Below are 18539 nucleotides of genomic sequence, written 5' to 3' on the forward strand. Positions count from 1 at the left end.
TTCTGAATTCTGAGTTCTGATTTCACAATTCTGAGTTACAGTTCTGATTTCTGCGTTTTGAGTTCTGAATTGTGTGTTCTGAATTCTGAGTGCTGAGAACTGAGTTCTTTGTTATGAGTCTTGAGTTCTGATGTCTGAGTTCTTTGTTCTGAATTCTAAGTTATGAAGTCCGTATTCTGAGTTGCAAATACTCATTTCCCAGTTCTGATATTCGAGTTTGAATTCTGAGTTCAGAATTCGAAGGTGAGAATTCTGCGTTATGAATTCTGGGTTCTGAATACTGAGTTGTGATTTCTGAGTTCTGAATTCCAAGTTCTGAGTCATCATTTCTGAATTCTGAGTTCTGAGTTATGAATTCTCAACTCTTAGTTCTGAGATCTGAGTTCGGAGTTGTAAACTGCAGCCTGTATTCTGAATTCAGAGTTGTGGATTCTGAGATCAGAATTCAGAGTTGTGAGTTGTGAGTTCTGAATTCTGAGTACTGAATTTTGAGTTCTGAGTTCCGAATTCTGTGTTCTGGGTTCTGAATTTGGATTTCTGAATTCTGATTTGTGAATTTTGAGAACTGAGCCTCATTTATGAATTCCTAGTCACAAATTGTGTTGCGAATTGTGACTTCTGAGTTCTGAAATTTCAACTCTGACTTCTTTGTCTGAGTTAGGAGTCCGAATATCTGAGTGCTCTATTTTGAAGTCTAAATATCGAGTTCTGAGTTCTGAGTTTTGAGTTCTGAATTCTGAGTTCTGACTTCTGAGTCTTGTGTTCTGAGTTATGAAATTGAGTTCTGAAATTAGAGTTCTGAATTCAGGGTTGTAAACTCTGAGTTCTGGTTCCTGAGGTCTGCATTCTGAGTTCTGAGTGCTGAGTTCTGAATTGTGAGTTTGAGTTCTGCGTGCTGAATTCTGAATACTGATCACTGTATTGTGTGTTCTGATTTCTAAGTTGTCAATTCTGTGTGCTGAACTGCGAGATCTGAATACTGAGTTGTCATGCTGAGTTCTCAACTCTGAGTTCTGAATTCTGAGTTCTGAGTTCTGAGATATGAATCTAATTTCTGAATTCTGAGTTCTGAGTCCTGCGTTCTGAGGAATGAGTTCTCAATCCAAAGTGCTACACTCTGAGATCTGAATTTGAATTCCGAGTGGTTAGTTCTATTTTCTGAGTTTTGAATTCTGAGATTTGAGATTTTGTTGTGAATTACATTTTGTGAGTGCCGAGTTCTGAATTTTGAGGTCTGAATCTTGAGTACTGTATTCTGAGTTCTGAGTTCAAATTTTTCAATTGCGTTCAGAATTCTGAGTTCAGAATTCTGAGTTCACAGATTCTAGTTCTGACTACTGAGTTCTGAATTTTGTGTTCTGCGTTCTGAGTTCTGAATTCTGAATTCTGAGTTCTGATAACTGAGTTCTGAATTCTTAGCTGTGAAATCTGAGTTCTGAGTTCTCATTTCCCAGTTCTGAATACTGAGTTATGAATTCTCAACTCTTAGCTCTTAGATCTGAGTTCGGAGTCTAAATTCTACAGTCTGTATTCTGATTTCAGAGTTGTGAATTCTGTGACCAGAATTCAGAGTGGTGATTTCTGAGTTCTGAGTACTGAGTACTGAATTTTGAGTTCTGAGTCCTGAATTCTGTGTTCCGGTTCTGAATTCGGACTCCTGAATTCTGAATTTTGAATTCTGAGATCTGTATCTCAGTTCTGATTTCTGAGTCGCCGATTCTGAGCTAGTATTGTGAGGAATTTATTCTGAGTTCTGACTTCAAAGTTCTCAATTGCGTTCTGAATTCTGAGTTCTGATTTCACAATTCTGAGTTACAGTTCTGATTTCTGCGTTTTGAGTTCTGAATTGTGTGTTCTGAATTCTGAGTGCTGAGAACTGAGTTCTTTGTTATGAGTCTTGAGTTCTGATGTCTGAGTTCTTTGTTCTGAATTCTAAGTTATGAAGTCCGTATTCTGAGTTGCAAATACTCATTTCCCAGTTCTGATATTCGAGTTTGAATTCTGAGTTCAGAATTCGAAGGTGAGAATTCTGCGTTATGAATTCTGGGTTCTGAATACTGAGTTGTGATTTCTGAGTTCTGAATTCCAAGTTCTGAGTCATCATTTCTGAATTCTGAGTTCTGAGTTATGAATTCTCAACTCTTAGTTCTGAGATCTGAGTTCGGAGTTGTAAACTGCAGCCTGTATTCTGAATTCAGAGTTGTGGATTCTGAGATCAGAATTCAGAGTTGTGAGTTGTGAGTTCTGAATTCTGAGTACTGAATTTTGAGTTCTGAGTTCCGAATTCTGTGTTCTGGGTTCTGAATTTGGATTTCTGAATTCTGATTTGTGAATTTTGAGAACTGAGCCTCATTTATGAATTCCTAGTCACAAATTGTGTTGCGAATTGTGACTTCTGAGTTCTGAAATTTCAACTCTGACTTCTTTGTCTGAGTTAGGAGTCCGAATATCTGAGTGCTCTATTTTGAAGTCTAAATATCGAGTTCTGAGTTCTGAGTTTTGAGTTCTGAATTCTGAGTTCTGACTTCTGAGTCTTGTGTTCTGAGTTATGAAATTGAGTTCTGAAATTAGAGTTCTGAATTCAGGGTTGTAAACTCTGAGTTCTGGTTCCTGAGGTCTGCATTCTGAGTTCTGAGTGCTGAGTTCTGAATTGTGAGTTTGAGTTCTGCGTGCTGAATTCTGAATACTGATCACTGTATTGTGTGTTCTGATTTCTAAGTTGTCAATTCTGTGTGCTGAACTGCGAGATCTGAATACTGAGTTGTCATGCTGAGTTCTCAACTCTGAGTTCTGAATTCTGAGTTCTGAGTTCTGAGATATGAATCTAATTTCTGAATTCTGAGTTCTGAGTCCTGCGTTCTGAGGAATGAGTTCTCAATCCAAAGTGCTACACTCTGAGATCTGAATTTGAATTCCGAGTGGTTAGTTCTATTTTCTGAGTTTTGAATTCTGAGATTTGAGATTTTGTTGTGAATTACATTTTGTGAGTGCCGAGTTCTGAATTTTGAGGTCTGAATCTTGAGTACTGTATTCTGAGTTCTGAGTTCAAATTTTTCAATTGCGTTCAGAATTCTGAGTTCAGAATTCTGAGTTCACAGATTCTAGTTCTGACTACTGAGTTCTGAATTTTGTGTTCTGCGTTCTGAGTTCTGAATTCTGAATTCTGAGTTCTGATAACTGAGTTCTGAATTCTTAGCTGTGAAATCTGAGTTCTGAGTTCTCATTTCCCAGTTCTGAATACTGAGTTATGAATTCTCAACTCTTAGCTCTTAGATCTGAGTTCGGAGTCTAAATTCTACAGTCTGTATTCTGATTTCAGAGTTGTGAATTCTGTGACCAGAATTCAGAGTGGTGATTTCTGAGTTCTGAGTACTGAGTACTGAATTTTGAGTTCTGAGTCCTGAATTCTGTGTTCCGGTTCTGAATTCGGACTCCTGAATTCTGAATTTTGAATTCTGAGATCTGTATCTCAGTTCTGATTTCTGAGTCGCCGATTCTGAGCTAGTATTGTGAGGAATTTATTCTGAGTTCTGACTTCAAAGTTCTCAATTGCGTTCTGAATTCTGAGTTCTGATTTCACAATTCTGAGTTACAGTTCTGATTTCTGCGTTTTGAGTTCTGAATTGTGTGTTCTGAATTCTGAGTGCTGAGAACTGAGTTCTTTGTTATGAGTCTTGAGTTCTGATGTCTGAGTTCTTTGTTCTGAATTCTAAGTTATGAAGTCCGTATTCTGAGTTGCAAATACTCATTTCCCAGTTCTGATATTCGAGTTTGAATTCTGAGTTCAGAATTCGAAGGTGAGAATTCTGCGTTATGAATTCTGGGTTCTGAATACTGAGTTGTGATTTCTGAGTTCTGAATTCCAAGTTCTGAGTCATCATTTCTGAATTCTGAGTTCTGAGTTATGAATTCTCAACTCTTAGTTCTGAGATCTGAGTTCGGAGTTGTAAACTGCAGCCTGTATTCTGAATTCAGAGTTGTGGATTCTGAGATCAGAATTCAGAGTTGTGAGTTGTGAGTTCTGAATTCTGAGTACTGAATTTTGAGTTCTGAGTTCCGAATTCTGTGTTCTGGGTTCTGAATTTGGATTTCTGAATTCTGATTTGTGAATTTTGAGAACTGAGCCTCATTTATGAATTCCTAGTCACAAATTCTGTGTTGCGAATTGTGACTTCTGAGTTCTGAAATTTCAACTCTGACTTCTTTGTCTGAGTTAGGAGTCCGAATATCTGAGTGCTCTATTTTGAAGTCTAAATATCGAGTTCTGAGTTCTGAGTTTTGAGTTCTGAATTCTGAGTTCTGACTTCTGAGTCTTGTGTTCTGAGTTATGAAATTGAGTTCTGAAATTAGAGTTCTGAATTCAGGGTTGTAAACTCTGAGTTCTGGTTCCTGAGGTCTGCATTCTGAGTTCTGAGTGCTGAGTTCTGAATTGTGAGTTTGAGTTCTGCGTGCTGAATTCTGAATACTGATCACTGTATTGTGTGTTCTGATTTCTAAGTTGTCAATTCTGTGTGCTGAACTGCGAGATCTGAATACTGAGTTGTCATGCTGAGTTCTCAACTCTGAGTTCTGAATTCTGAGTTCTGAGTTCTGAGATATGAATCTAATTTCTGAATTCTGAGTTCTGAGTTCTGCGTTCTGAGGAATGAGTTCTCAATCCAAAGTGCTACACTCTGAGATCTGAATTTGAATTCCGAGTGGTTAGTTCTATTTTCTGAGTTTTGAATTCTGAGATTTGAGATTTTGTTGTGAATTACATTTTGTGAGTGCCGAGTTCTGAATTTTGAGGTCTGAATCTTGAGTACTGTATTCTGAGTTCTGAGTTCAAATTTTTCAATTGCGTTCAGAATTCTGAGTTCAGAATTCTGAGTTCACAGATTCTAGTTCTGACTACTGAGTTCTGAATTTTGTGTTCTGCGTTCTGAGTTCTGAATTCTGAATTCTGAGTTCTGATAACTGAGTTCTGAATTCTTAGCTGTGAAATCTGAGTTCTGAGTTCTCATTTCCCAGTTCTGAATACTGAGTTATGAATTCTCAACTCTTAGCTCTTAGATCTGAGTTCGGAGTCTAAATTCTACAGTCTGTGTTCTGATTTCAGAGTTGTGAATTCTGTGACCAGAATTCAGAGTGGTGATTTCTGAGTTCTGAGTACTGAGTACTGAATTTTGAGTTCTGAGTCCCGAATTCTGTGTTCCGGTTCTGAATTCGGACTCCTGAATTCTGAATTTTGAATTCTGAGATCTGTATCTCAGTTCTGATTTCTGAGTCGCCGATTCTGAGCTAGTATTGTGAGGAATTTATTCTGAGTTCTGACTTCAAAGTTCTCAATTGCGTTCTGAATTCTGAGTTCTGATTTCACAATTCTGAGTTACAGTTCTGATTTCTGCGTTTTGAGTTCTGAATTGTGTGTTCTGAATTCTGAGTGCTGAGAACTGAGTTCTTTGTTATGAGTCTTGAGTTCTGATGTCTGAGTTCTTTGTTCTGAATTCTAAGTTATGAAGTCCGTATTCTGAGTTGCAAATACTCATTTCCCAGTTCTGATATTCGAGTTTGAATTCTGAGTTCAGAATTCGAAGGTGAGAATTCTGGGTTATGAATTCTGGGTTCTGAATACTGAGTTGTGATTTCTGAGTTCTGAATTCCAAGTTCTGAGTCATCATTTCTGAATTCTGAGTTCTGAGTTATGAATTCTCAACTCTTAGTTCTGAGATCTGAGTTCGGAGTTGTAAACTGCAGCCTGTATTCTGAATTCAGAGTTGTGGATTCTGAGATCAGAATTCAGAGTTGTGAGTTGTGAGTTCTGAATTCTGAGTACTGAATTTTGAGTTCTGAGTTCCGAATTCTGTGTTCTGGGTTCTGAATTTGGATTTCTGAATTCTGATTTGTGAATTTTGAGAACTGAGCCTCATTTATGAATTCCTAGTCACAAATTCTGTGTTGCGAATTGTGACTTCTGAGTTCTGAAATTTCAACTCTGACTTCTTTGTCTGAGTTAGGAGTCCGAATATCTGAGTGCTCTATTTTGAAGTCTAAATATCGAGTTCTGAGTTCTGAGTTTTGAGTTCTGAATTCTGAGTTCTGACTTCTGAGTCTTGTGTTCTGAGTTATGAAATTGAGTTCTGAAATTAGAGTTCTGAATTCAGGGTTGTAAACTCTGAGTTCTGGTTCCTGAGGTCTGCATTCTGAGTTCTGAGTGCTGAGTTCTGAATTGTGAGTTTGAGTTCTGCGTGCTGAATTCTGAATACTGATCACTGTATTGTGTGTTCTGATTTCTAAGTTGTCAATTCTGTGTGCTGAACTGCGAGATCTGAATACTGAGTTGTCATGCTGAGTTCTCAACTCTGAGTTCTGAATTCTGAGTTCTGAGTTCTGAGATATGAATCTAATTTCTGAATTCTGAGTTCTGAGTTCTGCGTTCTGAGGAATGAGTTCTCAATCCAAAGTGCTACACTCTGAGATCTGAATTTGAATTCCGAGTGGTTAGTTCTATTTTCTGAGTTTTGAATTCTGAGATTTGAGATTTTGTTGTGAATTACATTTTGTGAGTGCCGAGTTCTGAATTTTGAGGTCTGAATCTTGAGTACTGTATTCTGAGTTCTGAGTTCAAATTTTTCAATTGCGTTCAGAATTCTGAGTTCAGAATTCTGAGTTCACAGATTCTAGTTCTGACTACTGAGTTCTGAATTTTGTGTTCTGCGTTCTGAGTTCTGAATTCTGAATTCTGAGTTCTGATAACTGAGTTCTGAATTCTTAGCTGTGAAATCTGAGTTCTGAGTTCTCATTTCCCAGTTCTGAATACTGAGTTATGAATTCTCAACTCTTAGCTCTTAGATCTGAGTTCGGAGTCTAAATTCTACAGTCTGTGTTCTGATTTCAGAGTTGTGAATTCTGTGACCAGAATTCAGAGTGGTGATTTCTGAGTTCTGAGTACTGAGTACTGAATTTTGAGTTCTGAGTCCCGAATTCTGTGTTCCGGTTCTGAATTCGGACTCCTGAATTCTGAATTTTGAATTCTGAGATCTGTATCTCAGTTCTGATTTCTGAGTCGCCGATTCTGAGCTAGTATTGTGAGGAATTTATTCTGAGTTCTGACTTCAAAGTTCTCAATTGCGTTCTGAATTCTGAGTTCTGATTTCACAATTCTGAGTTACAGTTCTGATTTCTGCGTTTTGAGTTCTGAATTGTGTGTTCTGAATTCTGAGTGCTGAGAACTGAGTTCTTTGTTATGAGTCTTGAGTTCTGATGTCTGAGTTCTTTGTTCTGAATTCTAAGTTATGAAGTCCGTATTCTGAGTTGCAAATACTCATTTCCCAGTTCTGATATTCGAGTTTGAATTCTGAGTTCAGAATTCGAAGGTGAGAATTCTGCGTTATGAATTCTGGGTTCTGAATACTGAGTTGTGATTTCTGAGTTCTGAATTCCAAGTTCTGAGTCATCATTTCTGAATTCTGAGTTCTGAGTTATGAATTCTCAACTCTTAGTTCTGAGATCTGAGTTCGGAGTTGTAAACTGCAGCCTGTATTCTGAATTCAGAGTTGTGGATTCTGAGATCAGAATTCAGAGTTGTGAGTTGTGAGTTCTGAATTCTGAGTACTAAATTTTGAGTTCTGAGTTCCAAATTCTGTGTTCTGGGTTCTGAATTTGGATTTCTGAATTCTGATTTGTGAATTTTGAGAACTGAGCCTCATTTATGAATTCCTAGTCACAAATTGTGTTGCGAATTGTGACTTCTGAGTTCTGAAATTTCAACTCTGACTTCTTTGTCTGAGTTAGGAGTCCGAATATCTGAGTGCTCTATTTTGAAGTCTAAATATTGAGTTCTGAGTTCTGAGTTTTGAGTTCTGAATTCTGAGTTCTGACTTCTGAGTCTTGTGTTCTGAGTTATGAAATTGAGTTCTGAAATTAGAGTTCTGAATTCAGGGTTGTAAACTCTGAGTTCTGGTTCCTGAGGTCTGCATTCTGAGTTCTGAGTGCTGAGTTCTGAATTGTGAGTTTGAGTTCTGCGTGCTGAATTCTGAATACTGATCACTGTATTGTGTGTTCTGATTTCTAAGTTGTCAATTCTGTGTGCTGAACTGCGAGATCTGAATACTGAGTTGTCATGCTGAGTTCTCAACTCTGAGTTCTGAATTCTGAGTTCTGAGTTCTGAGATATGAATCTAATTTCTGAATTCTGAGTTCTAGTTCTGCGTTCTGAGGAATGAGTTCTCAATCCAAAGTGCTACACTCTGAGATCTGAATTTGAATTCCGAGTGGTTAGTTCTATTTTCTGAGTTTTGAATTCTGAGATTTGAGATTTTGTTGTGAATTACATTTTGTGAGTGCCGAGTTCTGAATTTTGAGGTCTGAATCTTGAGTACTGTATTCTGAGTTCTGAGTTCAAATTTTTCAATTGCGTTCAGAATTCTGAGTTCAGAATTCTGAGTTCACAGTTTCTAGTTCTGACTACTGAGTTCTGAATTTTGTGTTCTGCGTTCGGAGTTCTGAATTCTGAATTCTGAGTTCTGATAACTGAGTTCTGAATTCTTAGCTGTGAAATCTGAGTTCTGAGTTCTCATTTCCCAGTTCTGAATACTGAGTTATGAATTCTCAACTCTTAGCTCTTAGATCTGAGTTCGGAGTCTAAATTCTACAGTCTGTGTTCTGATTTCAGAGTTGTGAATTCTGTGACCAGAATTCAGAGTGGTGATTTCTGAGTTCTGAGTACTGAATTTTGAGTTCTGAGTCCCGAATTCTGTGTTCCGGTTCTGAATTCGGACTCCTGAATTCTGAATTTTGAATTCTGAGATCTGTATCTCAGTTCTGATTTCTGAGTCGCCGATTCTGAGCTAGTATTGTGAGGAATTTATTCTGAGTTCTGACTTCAAAGTTCTCAATTGCGTTCTGAATTCTGAGTTCTGATTTCACAATTCTGAGTTACAGTTCTGATTTCTGCGTTTTGAGTTCTGAATTGTGTGTTCTGAATTCTGAGTGCTGAGAACTGAGTTCTTTGTTATGAGTCTTGAGTTCTGATGCCTGAGTTCTTTGTTCTGAATTCTAAGTTATGAAGTCCGTATTCTGAGTTGCAAATACTCATTTCCCAGTTCTGATATTCGAGTTTGAATTCTGAGTTCAGAATTCGAAGGTGAGAATTCTGCGTTATGAATTCTGGGTTCTGAATACTGAGTTGTGATTTCTGAGTTCTGAATTCCAAGTTCTGAGTCATCATTTCTGAATTCTGAGTTCTGAGTTATGAATTCTCAACTCTTAGTTCTGAGATCTGAGTTCGGAGTTGTAAACTGCAGCCTGTATTCTGAATTCAGAGTTGTGGATTCTGAGATCAGAATTCAGAGTTGTGAGTTGTGAGTTCTGAATTCTGAGTACTGAATTTTGAGTTCTGAGTTCCGAATTCTGTGTTCTGGGTTCTGAATTTGGATTTCTGAATTCTGATTTGTGAATTTTGAGAACTGAGCCTCATTTATGAATTCCTAGTCACAAATTTTGTGTTGCGAATTGTGACTTCTGAGTTCTGAAATTTCAACTCTGACTTCTTTGTCTGAGTTAGGAGTCCGAATATCTGAGTGCTCTATTTTGAAGTCTAAATATCGAGTTCTGAGTTCTGAGTTTTGAGTTCTGAATTCTGAGTTCTGACTTCTGAGTCTTGTGTTCTGAGTTATGAAATTGAGTTCTGAAATTAGAGTTCTGAATTCAGGGTTGTAAACTCTGAGTTCTGGTTCCTGAGGTCTGCATTCTGAGTTCTGAGTGCTGAGTTCTGAATTGTGAGTTTGAGTTCTGCGTGCTGAATTCTGAATACTGATCACTGTATTGTGTGTTCTGATTTCTAAGTTGTCAATTCTGTGTGCTGAACTGCGAGATCTGAATACTGAGTTGTCATGCTGAGTTCTCAACTCTGAGTTCTGAATTCTGAGTTCTGAGTTCTGAGATATGAATCTAATTTCTGAATTCTGAGTTCTGAGTTCTGCGTTCTGAGGACTGAGTTCTCAATCCAAAGTGCTACACTCTGAGATCTGAATTTGAATTCCGAGTGGTTAGTTCTATTTTCTGAGTTTTGAATTCTGAGATTTGAGATTTTGTTGTGAATTACATTTTGTGAGTGCCGAGTTCTGAATTTTGAGGTCTGAATCTTGAGTACTGTATTCTGAGTTCTGAGTTCAAATTTTTCAATTGCGTTCAGAATTCTGAGTTCAGAATTCTGAGTTCACAGATTCTAGTTCTGACTACTGAGTTCTGAATTTTGTGTTCTGCGTTCTGAGTTCTGAATTCTGAATTCTGAGTTCTGACAACTGAGTTCTGAATTCTTAGCTATGAAATCTGAGTTCTGAGTTCTCATTTCCCAGTTCTGAATACTGAGTTATGAATTCTCAACTCTTAGCTCTTAGATCTGAGTTCGGAGTCTAAATTCTACAGTCTGTGTTCTGATTTCAGAGTTGTGAATTCTGTGACCAGAATTCAGAGTGGTGATTTCTGATTTCTGAGTTCTGAGTACTGAATTTTGAGTTCTGAGTCCCGAATTCTGTGTTCCGGTTCTGAATTCGGACTCCTGAATTCTGAATTTTGAATTCTGAGATCTGTATCTCAGTTCTGATTTCTGAGTCGCCGATTCTGAGCTAGTATTGTGAGGAATTTATTCTGAGTTCTGACTTCAAAGTTCTCAATTGCGTTCTGAATTCTGAGTTCTGATTTCACAATTCTGAGTTACAGTTCTGATTTCTGCGTTTTGAGTTCTGAATTGTGTGTTCTGAATTCTGAGTGCTGAGAACTGAGTTCTTTGTTATGAGTCTTGAGTTCTGATGTCTGAGTTCTTTGTTCTGAATTCTAAGTTATGAAGTCCGTATTCTGAGTTGCAAATACTCATTTCCCAGTTCTGATATTCGAGTTTGAATTCTGAGTTCAGAATTCGAAGGTGAGAATTCTGCGTTATGAATTCTGGGTTCTGAATACTGAGTTGTGATTTCTGAGTTCTGAATTCCAAGTTCTGAGTCATCATTTCTGAATTCTGAGTTCTGAGTTATGAATTCTCAACTCTTAGTTCTGAGATCTGAGTTCGGAGTTGTAAACTGCAGCCTGTATTCTGAATTCAGAGTTGTGGATTCTGAGATCAGAATTCAGAGTTGTGAGTTGTGAGTTCTGAATTCTGAGTACTGAATTTTGAGTTCTGAGTTCCGAATTCTGTGTTCTGGGTTCTGAATTTGGATTTCTGAATTCTGATTTGTGAATTTTGAGAACTGAGCCTCATTTATGAATTCCTAGTCACAAATTGTGTTGCGAATTGTGACTTCTGAGTTCTGAAATTTCAACTCTGACTTCTTTGTCTGAGTTAGGAGTCCGAATATCTGAGTGCTCTATTTTGAAGTCTAAATATTGAGTTCTGAGTTCTGAGTTTTGAGTTCTGAATTCTGAGTTCTGACTTGTGAGTCTTGTGTTCTGAGTTATGAAATTGAGTTCTGAAATTAGAGTTCTGAATTCAGGGTTGTAAACTCTGAGTTCTGGTTCCTGAGGTCTGCATTCTGAGTTCTGAGTGCTGAGTTCTGAATTGTGAGTTTGAGTTCTGCGTGCTGAATTCTGAATACTGATCACTGTATTGTGTGTTCTGATTTCTAAGTTGTCAATTCTGTGTGCTGAACTGCGAGATCTGAATACTGAGTTGTCATGCTGAGTTCTCAACTCTGAGTTCTGAATTCTGAGTTCTGAGTTCTGAGATATGAATCTAATTTCTGAATTCTGAGTTCTGAGTTCTGCGTTCTGAGGAATGAGTTCTCAATCCAAAGTGCTACACTCTGAGATCTGAATTTGAATTCCGAGTGGTTAGTTCTATTTTCTGAGTTTTGAATTCTGAGATTTGAGATTTTGTTGTGAATTACATTTTGTGAGTGCCGAGTTCTGAATTTTGAGGTCTGAATCTTGAGTACTGTATTCTGAGTTCTGAGTTCAAATTTTTCAATTGCGTTCAGAATTGTGAGTTCAGAATTCTGAGTTCACAGTTTCTAGTTCTGACTACTGAGTTCTGAATTTTGTGTTCTGCGTTCTGAGTTCTGAATTCTGAATTCTGAGTTCTGATAACTGAGTTCTGAATTCTTAGCTGTGAAATCTGAGTTCTGAGTCATCATTTCCCAGTTCTGAATACTGAGTTATGAATTCTCAACTCAGTTCTGAGATCTGAGTTCGGAGTTGTAAACTGCAGCCTGTATTCTGAATTCAGAGTTGTAAATTCTGAGATCAGAATTCAGAGTTGTGAGTTGTGAGTTCTGAATTCTGAGTACTGAATTTTGAGTTCTGAGTTCCGAATTCTGTGTTCTGGGTTCTGAATTTGGATTTCTGAATTCTGATTTGTGAATTTTGAGAACTGAGCCTCATTTATGAATTCCTAGTCACAAATTGTGTTGCGAATTGTGACTTCTGAGTTCTGAAATTTCAACTCTGACTTCTTTGTCTGAGTTAGGAGTCCGAATATCTGAGTGCTCTATTTTGAAGTCTAAATATCGAGTTCTGAGTTCTGAGTTTTGAGTTCTGAATTCTGAGTTCTGACTTCTGAGTCTTGTGTTCTGAGTTATGAAATTGAGTTCTGAAATTAGAGTTCTGAATTCAGGGTTGTAAACTCTGAGTTCTGGTTCCTGAGGTCTGCATTCTGAGTTCTGAGTGCTGAGTTCTGAATTGTGAGTTTGAGTTCTGCGTGCTGAATTCTGAATACTGATCACTGTATTGTGTGTTCTGATTTCTAAGTTGTCAATTCTGTGTGCTGAACTGCGAGATCTGAATACTGAGTTGTCATGCTGAGTTCTCAACTCTGAGTTCTGAATTCTGAGTTCTGAGTTCTGAGATATGAATCTAATTTCTGAATTCTGAGTTCTGAGTTCTGCGTTCTGAGGAATGAGTTCTCAATCCAAAGTGCTACACTCTGAGATCTGAATTTGAATTCCGAGTGGTTAGTTCTATTTTCTGAGTTTTGAATTCTGAGATTTGAGATTTTGTTGTGAATTACATTTTGTGAGTGCCGAGTTCTGAATTTTGAGGTCTGAATCTTGAGTACTGTATTCTGAGTTCTGAGTTCAAATTTTTCAATTGCGTTCAGAATTGTGAGTTCAGAATTCTGAGTTCACAGTTTCTAGTTCTGACTACTGAGTTCTGAATTTTGTGTTCTGCGTTCTGAGTTCTGAATTCTGAATTCTGAGTTCTGATAACTGAGTTCTGAATTCTTAGCTGTGAAATCTGAGTTCTGAGTTCTCATTTCCCAGTTCTGAATACTGAGTTATGAATTCTCAACTCAGTTCTGAGATCTGAGTTCGGAGTTGTAAACTGCAGCCTGTATTCTGAATTCAGAGTTGTGGATTCTGAGATCAGAATTCAGAGTTGTGAGTTGTGAGTTCTGAATTCTGAGTACTGAATTTTGAGTTCTGAGTTCCGAATTCTGTGTTCTGGGTTCTGAATTTGGATTTCTGAATTCTGATTTGTGAATTTTGAGAACTGAGCCTCATTTATGAATTCCTAGTCACAAATTCTGTGTTGCGAATTGTGACTTCTGAGTTCTGAAATTTCAACTCTGACTTCTTTGTCTGAGTTAGGAGTCCGAATATCTGAGTGCTCTATTTTGAAGTCTAAATATTGAGTTCTGAGTTCTGAGTTTTGAGTTCTGAATTCTGAGTTCTGACTTCTGAGTCTTGTGTTCTGAGTTATGAAATTGAGTTCTGAAATTAGAGTTCTGAATTCAGGGTTGTAAACTCTGAGTTCTGGTTCCTGAGGTCTGCATTCTGAGTTCTGAGTGCTGAGTTCTGAATTGTGAGTTTGAGTTCTGCGTGCTGAATTCTGAATACTGATCACTGTATTGTGTGTTCTGATTTCTAAGTTGTCAATTCTGTGTGCTGAACTGCGAGATCTGAATACTGAGTTGTCATGCTGAGTTCTCAACTCTGAGTTCTGAATTCTGAGTTCTGAGTTCTGAGATATGAATCTAATTTCTGAATTCTGAGTTCTAGTTCTGCGTTCTGAGGAATGAGTTCTCAATCCAAAGTGCTACACTCTGAGATCTGAATTTGAATTCCGAGTGGTTAGTTCTATTTTCTGAGTTTTGAATTCTGAGATTTGAGATTTTGTTGTGAATTACATTTTGTGAGTGCCGAGTTCTGAATTTTGAGGTCTGAATCTTGAGTACTGTATTCTGAGTTCTGAGTTCAAATTTTTCAATTGCGTTCAGAATTCTGAGTTCAGAATTCTGAGTTCACAGTTTCTAGTTCTGACTACTGAGTTCTGAATTTTGTGTTCTGCGTTCTGAGTTCTGAATTCTGAATTCTGAGTTCTGATAACTGAGTTCTGAATTCTTAGCTGTGAAATCTGAGTTCTGAGTTCTCATTTCCCAGTTCTGAATACTGAGTTATGAATTCTCAACTCTTAGCTCTTAGATCTGAGTTCGGAGTCTAAATTCTACAGTCTGTGTTCTGATTTCAGAGTTGTGAATTCTGTGACCAGAATTCAGAGTGGTGATTTCTGAGTTCTGAGTACTGAATTTTGAGTTCTGAGTCCCGAATTCTGTGTTCCGGTTCTGAATTCGGACTCCTGAATTCTGAATTTTGAATTCTGAGATCTGTATCTCAGTTCTGATTTCTGAGTCGCCGATTCTGAGCTAGTATTGTGAGGAATTTATTCTGAGTTCTGACTTCAAAGTTCTCAATTGCGTTCTGAATTCTGAGTTCTGATTTCACAATTCTGAGTTACAGTTCTGATTTCTGCGTTTTGAGTTCTGAATTGTGTGTTCTGAATTCTGAGTGCTGAGAACTGAGTTCTTTGTTATGAGTCTTGAGTTCTGATGCCTGAGTTCTTTGTTCTGAATTCTAAGTTATGAAGTCCGTATTCTGAGTTGCAAATACTCATTTCCCAGTTCTGATATTCGAGTTTGAATTCTGAGTTCAGAATTCGAAGGTGAGAATTCTGCGTTATGAATTCTGGGTTCTGAATACTGAGTTGTGATTTCTGAGTTCTGAATTCCAAGTTCTGAGTCATCATTTCTGAATTCTGAGTTCTGAGTTATGAATTCTCAACTCTTAGTTCTGAGATCTGAGTTCGGAGTTGTAAACTGCAGCCTGTATTCTGAATTCAGAGTTGTGGATTCTGAGATCAGAATTCAGAGTTGTGAGTTGTGAGTTCTGAATTCTGAGTACTGAATTTTGAGTTCTGAGTTCCGAATTCTGTGTTCTGGGTTCTGAATTTGGATTTCTGAATTCTGATTTGTGAATTTTGAAAACTGAGCCTCATTTATGAATTCCTAGTCACAAATTTTGTGTTGCGAATTGTGACTTCTGAGTTCTGAAATTTCAACTCTGACTTCTTTGTCTGAGTTAGGAGTCCGAATATCTGAGTGCTCTATTTTGAAGTCTAAATATCGAGTTCTGAGTTCTGAGTTTTGAGTTCTGAATTCTGAGTTCTGACTTCTGAGTCTTGTGTTCTGAGTTATGAAATTGAGTTCTGAAATTAGAGTTCTGAATTCAGGGTTGTAAACTCTGAGTTCTGGTTCCTGAGGTCTGCATTCTGAGTTCTGAGTGCTGAGTTCTGAATTGTGAGTTTGAGTTCTGCGTGCTGAATTCTGAATACTGATCACTGTATTGTGTGTTCTGATTTCTAAGTTGTCAATTCTGTGTGCTGAACTGCGAGATCTGAATACTGAGTTGTCATGCTGAGTTCTCAACTCTGAGTTCTGAATTCTGAGTTCTGAGTTCTGAGATATGAATCTAATTTCTGAATTCTGAGTTCTGAGTTCTGCGTTCTGAGGACTGAGTTCTCAATCCAAAGTGCTACACTCTGAGATCTGAATTTGAATTCCGAGTGGTTAGTTCTATTTTCTGAGTTTTGAATTCTGAGATTTGAGATTTTGTTGTGAATTACATTTTGTGAGTGCCGAGTTCTGAATTTTGAGGTCTGAATCTTGAGTACTGTATTCTGAGTTCTGAGTTCAAATTTTTCAATTGCGTTCAGAATTCTGAGTTCAGAATTCTGAGTTCACAGATTCTAGTTCTGACTACTGAGTTCTGAATTTTGTGTTCTGCGTTCTGAGTTCTGAATTCTGAATTCTGAGTTCTGACAACTGAGTTCTGAATTCTTAGCTGTGAAATCTGAGTTCTGAGTTCTCATTTCCCAGTTCTGAATACTGAGTTATGAATTCTCAACTCAGTTCTGAGATCTGAGTTCGGAGTTGTAAACTGCAGCCTGTATTCTGAATTCAGAGTTGTAAATTCTGAGATCAGAATTCAGAGTTGTGAGTTGTGAGTTCTGAATTCTGAGTACTGAATTTTGAGTTCTGAGTTCCGAATTCTGTGTTCTGGGTTCTGAATTTGGATTTCTGAATTCTGATTTGTGAATTTTGAGAACTGAGCCTCATTTATGAATTCCTAGTCACAAATTGTGTTGCGAATTGTGACTTCTGAGTTCTGAAATTTCAACTCTGACTTCTTTGTCTGAGTTAGGAGTCCGAATATCTGAGTGCTCTATTTTGAAGTCTAAATATTGAGTTCTGAGTTCTGAGTTTTGAGTTCTGAATTCTGAGTTCTGACTTCTGAGTCTTGTGTTCTGAGTTATGAAATTGAGTTCTGAAATTAGAGTTCTGAATTCAGGGTTGTAAACTCTGAGTTCTGGTTCCTGAGGTCTGCATTCTGAGTTCTGAGTGCTGAGTTCTGAATTGTGAGTTTGAGTTCTGCGTGCTGAATTCTGAATACTGATCACTGTATTGTGTGTTCTGATTTCTAAGTTGTCAATTCTGTGTGCTGAACTGCGAGATCTGAATACTGAGTTGTCATGCTGAGTTCTCAACTCTGAGTTCTGAATTCTGAGTTCTGAGTTCTGAGATATGAATCTAATTTCTGAATTCTGAGTTCTGAGTTCTGCGTTCTGAGGAATGAGTTCTCAATCCAAAGTGCTACACTCTGAGATCTGAATTTGAATTCCGAGTGGTTAGTTCTATTTTCTGAGTTTTGAATTCTGAGATTTGAGATTTTGTTGTGAATTACATTTTGTGAGTGCCGAGTTCTGAATTTTGAGGTCTGAATCTTGAGTACTGTATTCTGAGTTCTGAGTTCAAATTTTTCAATTGCGTTCAGAATTGTGAGTTCAGAATTCTGAGTTCACAGTTTCTAGTTCTGACTACTGAGTTCTGAATTTTGTGTTCTGCGTTCTGAGTTCTGAATTCTGAATTCTGAGTTCTGATAACTGAGTTCTGAATTCTTAGCTGTGAAATCTGAGTTCTGAGTTCTCATTTCCCAGTTCTGAATACTGAGTTATGAATTCTCAACTCAGTTCTGAGATCTGAGTTCGGAGTTGTAAACTGCAGCCTGTATTCTGAATTCAGAGTTGTGGATTCTGAGATCAGAATTCAGATTTGTGAGTTGTGAGTTCTGAATTCTGAGTACTGAATTTTGAGTTCTGAGTTCTGAATTCTGTGTTCTGGGTTCTGAATTTGGATTTCTGAATTCTGATTTGTGAATTTTGAGAACTGAGCCTCATTTATGAATTCCTAGTCACAAATTCTGTGTTGCGAATTGTGACTTCTGAGTTCTGAAATTTCAACTCTGACTTCTTTGTCTGAGTTAGGAGTCCGAATATCTGAGTGCTCTATTTTGAAGTCTAAATATAGAGTTCTGAGTTCTGAGTTTTGAGTTCTGAATTCTGAGTTCTGACTTCTGAGTCTTGTGTTCTGAGTTATGAAATTGAGTTCTGAAATTAGAGTTCTGAATTCAGGGTTGTAAACTCTGAGTTCTGGTTCCTGAGGTCTGCATTCTGAGTTCTGAGTGCTGAGTTCTGAATTGTGAGTTTGAGTTCTGCGTGCTGAATTCTGAATACTGATCACTGTATTGTGTGTTCTGATTTCTAAGTTGTCAATTCTGTGTGCTGAACTGCGAGATCTGAATACTGAGTTGTCATGCTGAGTTCTCAACTCTGAGTTCTGAATTCTGAGTTCTGAGTTCTGAGATATGAATCTAATTTCTGAATTCTGAGTTCTGAGTTCTGCGTTCTGAGGAATGAGTTCTCAATCCAAAGTGCTACACTCTGAGATCTGAATTTGAATTCCGAGTGGTTAGTTCTATTTTCTGAGTTTTGAATTCTGAGATTTGAGATTTTGTTGTGAATTACATTTTGTGAGTGCCGAGTTCTGAATTTTGAGGTCTGAATCTTGAGTACTGTATTCTGAGTTCTGAGTTCAAATTTTTCAATTGCGTTCAGAATTGTGAGTTCAGAATTCTGAGTTCACAGTTTCTAGTTCTGACTACTGAGTTCTGAATTTTGTGTTCTGCGTTCTGAGTTCTGAATTCTGAATTCTGAGTTCTGATAACTGAGTTCTGAATTCTTAGCTGTGAAATCTGAGTTCTGAGTTCTCATTTCCCAGTTCTGAATACTGAGTTATGAATTCTCAACTCAGTTCTGAGATCTGAGTTCGGAGTTGTAAACTGCAGCCTGTATTCTGAATTCAGAGTTGTGGATTCTGAGATCAGAATTCAGAGTTGTGAGTTGTGAGTTCTGAATTCTGAGTACTGAATTTTGAGTTCTGAGTTCTGAATTCTGTG

The sequence above is a fragment of the Ochotona princeps genome, chromosome Y (genome assembly GCF_030435755.1).
Source record: "Ochotona princeps isolate mOchPri1 chromosome Y, mOchPri1.hap1, whole genome shotgun sequence".
Taxonomy (NCBI): domain Eukaryota; kingdom Metazoa; phylum Chordata; class Mammalia; order Lagomorpha; family Ochotonidae; genus Ochotona; species Ochotona princeps.